Source organism: Cibotium barometz, chromosome 15, assembly GCF_041138505.1.
Source record: "Cibotium barometz isolate CiBa-2024 chromosome 15, ASM4113850v1, whole genome shotgun sequence".
Lineage (NCBI taxonomy): Eukaryota > Viridiplantae > Streptophyta > Polypodiopsida > Cyatheales > Cibotiaceae > Cibotium > Cibotium barometz.
In genome coordinates, this window is record NC_141060.1 from 45,020,479 (window position 1) to 45,027,923 (window position 7,445).

Sequence of the window (7,445 nt, forward strand, 5' to 3'; positions counted from 1 at the left end):
TGATCCCACCAAGATCTGCTCATTTGGACTTTGCCTTGAACGCAAAGCAGGCCAGTGGTTTAGGTCACTAAACCTGCTTAAAAAGTACAAGTAGCAAGAGGAGAGAAAAATGATGTGGGGTTACATTGCTAGAACCAAGTATCTCAACATGAGATACAACACCTGCAATAGATTGGATGATATATCGCTCATCGATTAATTTATGATCGGTCTTAAAAGCAAGAGGGTTCATGACCATCTCTACATGTCTAGGTACATCTTCAATGAGTGTCACCGTTCGCAAGGCAATAGACCTGGTAGATAACCTGCAAGACAACAATATAGAAATTGTCCACCCAATAGAGATGAGGGATGCATCATCGAAAGCCTCATGCTATGAGATTCAGATATAATACCCTGTCGTACCCATGCCAATTATTACATGGTGGTCCAACACTCATTCTAACAATCATAGGGTGCGACCCACTTCTACCGACCATCTTATGATGAAGCATCCACACCACTTCCACAACCAATGAAGGCCTAAACCTCTACATCACGCCTCACTTTCCATGCCACCTCGATAAGCTGTCTGCCATTAAGACTACCCAAAGCTTCCCACCAGTTTGCCTTGCATCTGTTTGGAGATCGATCTCGAACTCTACCACTTAACCTCGACCGCCGTAGACTCCATGGCTTATCCTAGATCATCCACACCATCCACTCCCCAACCACAACCTTGCCACCAACTTGGGTGATATGAGGACGTAGTCACCATTAGGACTGGGGGGGGGTATATTAACCACTCCATAAGTTAACATGGTTTTGCTCACCTAACCTATCGTAAGACACTTTGCAATCTTATCTGCTCAAATAGGTACTTAACTTTTGTAAGACGACACTAGAGCATATTAGGCAACCTTATCTTGCGCTTAATGTGAAATAGAGAAAATCTACAAACATAATAATAATAGAGACCAGACCATTTAAAAGCTTGACTAGCCTAGTGTGAAAACTGAGTCATTTGTATATAAGTCATCTTTTACAGTAAGCAATGATCCCTACAATAGGTTTCTTCCTACGATAGGTTTCTTATGAGCTCTCCTTCTTCTTGCTTGCTTGTATGTTTTGACCAAATTTTACCCTTTTGAACTGTGTAGGTTGGCCTTTCCACTCTCATTCTCTCTCTTTTCTTTTCTTTTTTGTAATGCTTGTAATTAGATCGTGCTTTTCATGCTAGTTGGTGCGCACCCTTAGATATAGTACTCGTAAAATGTTTTAATAAAAAGCCACGCATTAAAATTAAACTTCCAAATCACTTACACTAAATTAAATGCACACACTAAGTTGAGCAAGAACCCTACAGACATCAAGAACCATGAATCTTGGATTTTGTTGAGACTCTAGAAACAATATAAAACTACACTTGCACTTTTGAACATGCAAAGATTACCGCACAAATTGAATGTAAATCCATAACCCAACTGGATCTTTGGCTTCATAAAATTTGCCAGATTTTGCAAGGAAAAATGTTTGTTATAGTGAACCACCCCTCGTATGTTACCATCATGAATGGCTTAGGAGAAGTCCTAAAATACCTAAGGCCTTTCTTTACACAGACAAGGCAAAAACACATACATACTGCACGGTGGTTTTGACAAGATTAACACCATAACTCCATTGAGTTAAAAGGCAGTTCAGATAGAGATGAGAATTCAAGTAACAGTTTGCCTCCTTGCTTTTATGCAAGACGGAGACACATACACAAGGGGATACCACCTTTCCAAATGTTTGCCAGTGAAGACACTTGCCAAGCCGTTGGGCATGCACAAGCATGTACTCCAACAACTGGAGTGAACACCCTACCCAGCAGTTAGGGAACCATGTGATCGAGATGAGTCTTCAAAGAAACCCGGCCAAGTCCCAAGACACAATGCGTTGATAGGATTTTTTTGTGGCCCAAGAGATATGCCCAATGTCCCTAAGGCTTGTGGATTATGTATGAAACCTTAAGAACAAGGGATGTTGAGATATGCCCAATGTCCCTAAGGCTTGTGGATTATGTATGAAACCTTAAGAACAAGGGATGTAGCCATGCCTCAAATGCACATCTGTTGCCAGCTGCAGTGAAGTGGAGTGTGGGACTGCTACATGTGCAGATGGGAGAGTGGTTGACAGAAGATACGCAATAGCTACGAGGTCTGTGGAGAGTGGTTGACAGAAGATAGCTACGAGGTCTGTGGAGGACGGGGACATTGATGATTAGGAAGAATTAAAGGGAAAAGTGTGAAGAGAACCATTGAGGAGGTGCTGGGATCTAAAAGTCGTTGCTGCGACGGAGTTTTGTGAAGATACGCAGGAATTGGCTTGAGAGGGTTTGGATTTGTTCAATGCAGAGAGGGCGTAGAAGTTACAGGGGATCTTGTAGAATGATTGGGGCCCTAGGATTCGTTGCTGCAACTCTGCTGGAACTTGGACCAGTCCAAGGCCTTCATCAGTGATTTTTGCTATGGTTGAAGATGAAGATCTGCAGAGTCCTTCGTAGCTATTTCTTGTGAAGTTCAATGATAAAGGCTTGTACCGCTCTTGTTTCTTGGTGTTTTTTCTTCTGCCCATGTCTTAGAGTTGTTGAGACACAGTGGTGTTTCTTATCTACTTGATGAAAAAAGAGGGTTTTGGATTGTATCTATTGTGTGTGGATACAGTGGCTTTGTTTTGATGTATTGTGAGTGAGTTGATGGAGATGAACCACTAGGAGGAATTGGTTTGATGTCTGCGGTGTTGACTCTGAGTCAGTTCTGACTCAGCCAGAAATCATTGCAAAGGTACAGAGTCAGTTCTGTATCAACTATAGATCAGAATTGTCAGCTGATAGTGTAGGGACCTTGATTTAACTTGTTTGAGTTGAGGGGAGAAGATTCTGTGTTCCAACTGAGTGCTGGAGGCCTGTCATAAGGCCTTGTAGTCATACGGTTTCTGTGGCTGCAGGGAGACTCTTGTTGTCAGTGGAGGGGTTTAAAGGTTGGGTTCTGGTTTGGTTAAGGGGTTTTGAGGCTCTAGAGGTGATAGCTGACGCAGGGGAGAAGATTCCTGCATCAATTGTGTTAGCTTAGTTAGTTGGTCCGGGTACAATCATTTCGGAGGCAGTTGTGGGTCAGCAACAGACAACAGAGATCCTGCAATGTGATATCTTGGTCAGTTTGGTGCATCTTGAGGGTTTAGAGTTGTCAGTGGACGCGGTGGAGAAGTTATCTGACACATAAGTCAGTTTACTCCATTTCGGACAGCTAGGTCTGTCTCAAGTAGAGCAGCCAGAAGGGAGTCAAAGAAGGGTCAGCAAAGGGCAACTGACTGGTTCAGAGAGCTTTTGAGACAAGGATTTGAGGCTAGCTGCCATAGGAGGATATTTTGGGGGCCTAGAGCATAGGATTCTGACTGGGAACAAGTAGAGGACTTAGGAGGCAGAATCTGAGCAATTCTGAGACAGCTGGAGTGAACAAGCCTCGCGACATATCAGCGTCAAAGCTTGAAAAGCCAATCCGTACAGTGCCACCAATTAATTTGTCATGTTGTCGTGGATGAGGAAGAGATCTGCCAAAAGGATCTAATGTATGCAAGGTAAGTAAGCTCAAAAAACTAGGCCAAATACCTTTGGGACAACAGTTTGAATGCTTATCAAACTAGACCAACATTGCAAGAGCTTCTAATAATGCTTGCTAGAAAAAAAACACAACAAACATACATTATCCATTTGCACTACACATGCTGGCAGCCACGACTTGCAGTGGTTGCTTTCTCATTGGTGCTTTTATTCAACTATATAAGAACTATGTTTATATAGGGTGGCTGGCAAGCTCCCCAACATCACATATACAGAGATCAAAATGCACATGATGTGTTCGATTTTCCTTTTGTGTCAAAATGAAACAATCTCACATCTATAGGTATTGAAACAGAATAGACTCAAGCCCTAACCCAGATCCAGTTAGCCAAACAGATGTTTAACCCTCGACTTCGCTCTTTACATGTGCGATGCATTTCTTTTCTGCTGATTTAAACCCCCAACACTCCTCTCTGACACAAGTATATATGTGATGTACAAACATATTCTTCCATGATCTGTGTAGTCATACCATGCTGATAAGAACCTCTCCACCTGTCACACAGAGCCATACCAGTAAAGAAAAACTTCAGAAAGGTCTGAATCTGTCAAGCATCTTACTGTCAAGAACTCTGAATAGTCATTTTCAGAGAAGGACGAAACTTAATTTTGTAAAACCACAACCATCTTCTTCTTCTGCTGTTTTGCAAAAACCTTAACCATATTCTTCTTCTGCTGTTTTGCAAAAACCCTGATACCAACGCTACCCTGTTGTGATGAGAAACCCTTTGTCAAGACAAGTGAATTGCTATTGATAATCCCATCCTCAGACATGGCTGCATATGTCAAGCAGAGCCATTCTGCTGGCAATGAGGACCTTGAAAACCTCACCGACATGGAACTCCAGCGGAGCTAGACCTTCACCAAGCTCTCTTGAGCAATCACGTAAGCTCTCCAAAAGTGGCCTCACCTCCATAGCCGGATTTCCACCAATAGGAAAATCCTTAGCATTCAACAGTTTCTCCACAAGCCCCTGCAAACAACAGATACTGATGTCTGTCTTCTCCAGTTCTTCTAACAGTGCACAAGCTCCCTTGGCCTTCTTCTTCTCCACAAGCTCCTTAACACTCTGCTGCAGGCTGCTCAATGCAAAAGACCATGAAGATTGCCCTGCTACAGTGATAGTGGACAGTGGGCGCCTTGGCTTGAATGAAAGGGCTGTCGCTAACACCCCACATATGAAAATGGTGGTCACTTGACAGGCATGTATGACCATGAAAAACTTCCCTTTGGTTGAGTCTTCTGAGTTGAGCTTCTCCCCCATTCTTCTGAGCATGGAACTGCAGTTCTCAAGCTTGGTTCTCTTCTGACTATTCTCATAATCTCTCTTCTTGAGAGCTTCACTGCATTTTGCAAGGGCATTCTTTGCACGTTTCATTTGTGCTTCCACCATGGCGCCTTTCTCTAGGGTATGCAAGGCAAGCTCAAGCAAGACGTGGTAATTTTTCACGTCATCAACAGCTTCTTTTAGGGTATTGGAAGCTTAACACTATCATCCAGATACTCATCAAGCCATTTTTTATCGGATTCCAACAGTCCCTGGTGAAGATCTGGAAGGCAAGCTTCCATGGCAGCATGTGAACAGAGCACAGCCCCCATGGCTCTGCATAGCCAGGTTATGGTGAGGTACTCTGCATCATCTGTTGATTTCAGCTCCTCGATAAAAGCAGTCAGTTCAGATTCAAAGGCATTGTGGCCCAGTTTGCTTTGGGCGGTGGGGCTTGCAACGCCACCACGGAAAGAAAACCTGGGTGAAGAGAAATTATGCAGAGCTGCACCTAGGGTGGTGAAAAGGGAGGAGCTGCTGCTCATGGTCTCTTTGAATGTGTCAGGCCTAGGGTTCAGAAAAACAGCTCTCCCTCTCTCTCTCTCACTCACTCAAAAAAAAAACTATAGGTCTCATGTGTTCCCTCTAACTTTTGCTTTATGTAATTTCTAGAAACACAGAAAAGCACAGCACACACTCTCTCTCTCTCTCTCTCTCTCTCTCTCTCTAAACACACACACACATACACACACAAGAACACAATTGATAGGAAAGGTTGGCTGTTCGCAGATGCCAATGATATATCTGCTCCTCTTTGAAATTCACAGATGCGCTCTTCGTCACGCTTCTCAGATGCATTGATGGCGGGAGCATTTGGCGTGGCGTTCAAAGTTCAAAGGAAGAGCCAATAATGAGCCAGGCTATGGAGGGAGGCTGCAGTAAGGAAGGTTACCTTACAGAAGGCCTGGAGCCACGGTTTCGTACTATTCGTAAAAATCTTTTTCTGCAGAAAAAAGCTTCAAGGTCTGCTGGCTATGGCGCTCCTGTAGTTGACGTCGTCACAGGCCCACCTAATTACTACTTTAATAAATAAGTTTTCTCACATATTTGAAAATAAATCCATCTTTTCAGTTTTCTCCTCTATTTGAAAATAAAAAAGATCTAAAAATCAATTCTCAATAAGTACCCCAATTTTTAATTAATTAATTAATTCGCTGGCGTATACAAACCTTGGGTTCGAGGCAGCAAAGTTTATTGAGTTTTTTTTGCAAGGTCAAAAATGGACATAGAGTCCACATGCTTTCTATTTTTTCTTGTTTCTACCTATTTCTTATCGGGCTAAACCCTTGTGGATACGTGGCGTGTTTTTTTTTCCAATCCGCTAGCCGTCGAGCTCTCTCCACATGGCACGCGACTTCATTTATTGCACCGCCTCAAGTCCATGTAGAGCCATCGTTGCAGGGCCACAACTCCATGTAGAGCTTTCCTCCCAGGTTGCAGGGCGACTCCTTCAATGTTGGATTTGGAATTCAAATTGAGCGTGTTTTTAACTCTCCCGAGAGCCCTTCCTCCTTAGAACGCCACGCTCGCCTGGTGAGCCATCCCATTGACCCTCTCTCTCTTATTTGCTTGGTTTCTGCATGTTGGCTGGTTTGAAGCTTTTTGATGAAGCTTTGAAGCTTATATGTGTAGGTTTGAAATCATTCCCCTCCTCGGTCTGCTTCCTCGACACTTGCTTCTTCGGCCTCCCCTCCATAGTTTGCGTTTCTTCTCCTTATTGGTTGCATGTTCATCTTCTCCGTATTGGCCAACGCACCCTCGGCAACAATGGCCTCACCGTCTGTTGCTCCACATCATCTTCTTTGGCTGCATGCTCATCTTTTTCTTCTGTTGTGTGTGTGTGTGTGTGTGTGTGTGTGTGTGTGTGTGTGTGTGTGTGAGAGAGAGAGAGAGAGAGAGAGAGAGAGAGAGAGAGATTGAATTCGTTTTGTGTACCTCTTTGAAGGAGAGGGAGAGATTTCGTGGGTGCCATGGAGAATTCATCAAGGGGTGTGTGTGTGTGCGTGTGTGTGCGTGCGTGCGTGCGTGTGCGTGTGCGTGTGTGTGTGTGTGTGTGTGTGTGAGAGAGAGAGAGAGAGAGAGAGAGAGAGAGATTGAATTCGTTTTGTGTACCTCTTTGAAGGAGAGGGAGAGATTTCGTGGTGGTGGGTGCCATGGAGAATTCATCGGGTGTGTGTGTGTGTGTGTGTGTGTGTGTGTGTGTGTGTGTGTGTGAGAGAGAGAGAGAGAGAGAGAGAGAGAGATAGTATTCGTGCTGTGCACAAAAGAGAGTGTGTGTGTGTGTGTGTGTGTGTGTGTGTGTGTGTGTGTGTGTGAGAGAGAGAGAGAGAGAGAGATTTATTTAGTATTCGTGCTGTGTGCAAAAGGGTGAGGGTGTGTGTGTGTGTGTGTGTGTGTGTGTGTGTGAGAGAGAGAGAGAGAGAGAGAGAGAGAGAGATTGAGTTCGTTTTGTGTACCTCTTTGAAGATTTCCATGTGC

At 43.9% G+C, this 7,445-nt stretch overlaps 1 long non-coding RNA gene and 1 pseudogene across 2 annotated transcripts; one reads left to right on the forward strand and one right to left on the reverse strand.

The window, feature by feature from the left end:
- The first annotated feature begins 2,076 nt into the window (after window positions 1–2,076).
- LOC147631356 (uncharacterized) lies at window positions 2,077–2,702 on the forward strand. The gene is made up of 2 exons (XR_015267566.1): window positions 2,077–2,178; window positions 2,215–2,702. It is a non-coding gene; the product is annotated as an uncharacterized LOC147631356 (long non-coding RNA).
- Window positions 2,703–3,696: 994 nt separating this feature from the next.
- On the reverse strand, window positions 3,697–5,885 carry LOC147631357 (protein BPS1, chloroplastic-like; annotated as a pseudogene). The gene is made up of 2 exons (XR_015267565.1): window positions 4,331–5,885; window positions 3,697–4,294 (listed from the first exon to the last, which is right to left on the reverse strand). The product of XR_015267565.1 is annotated as a protein BPS1, chloroplastic-like (transcript).
- Between the last annotated feature and the right edge of the window lie 1,560 nt (window positions 5,886–7,445).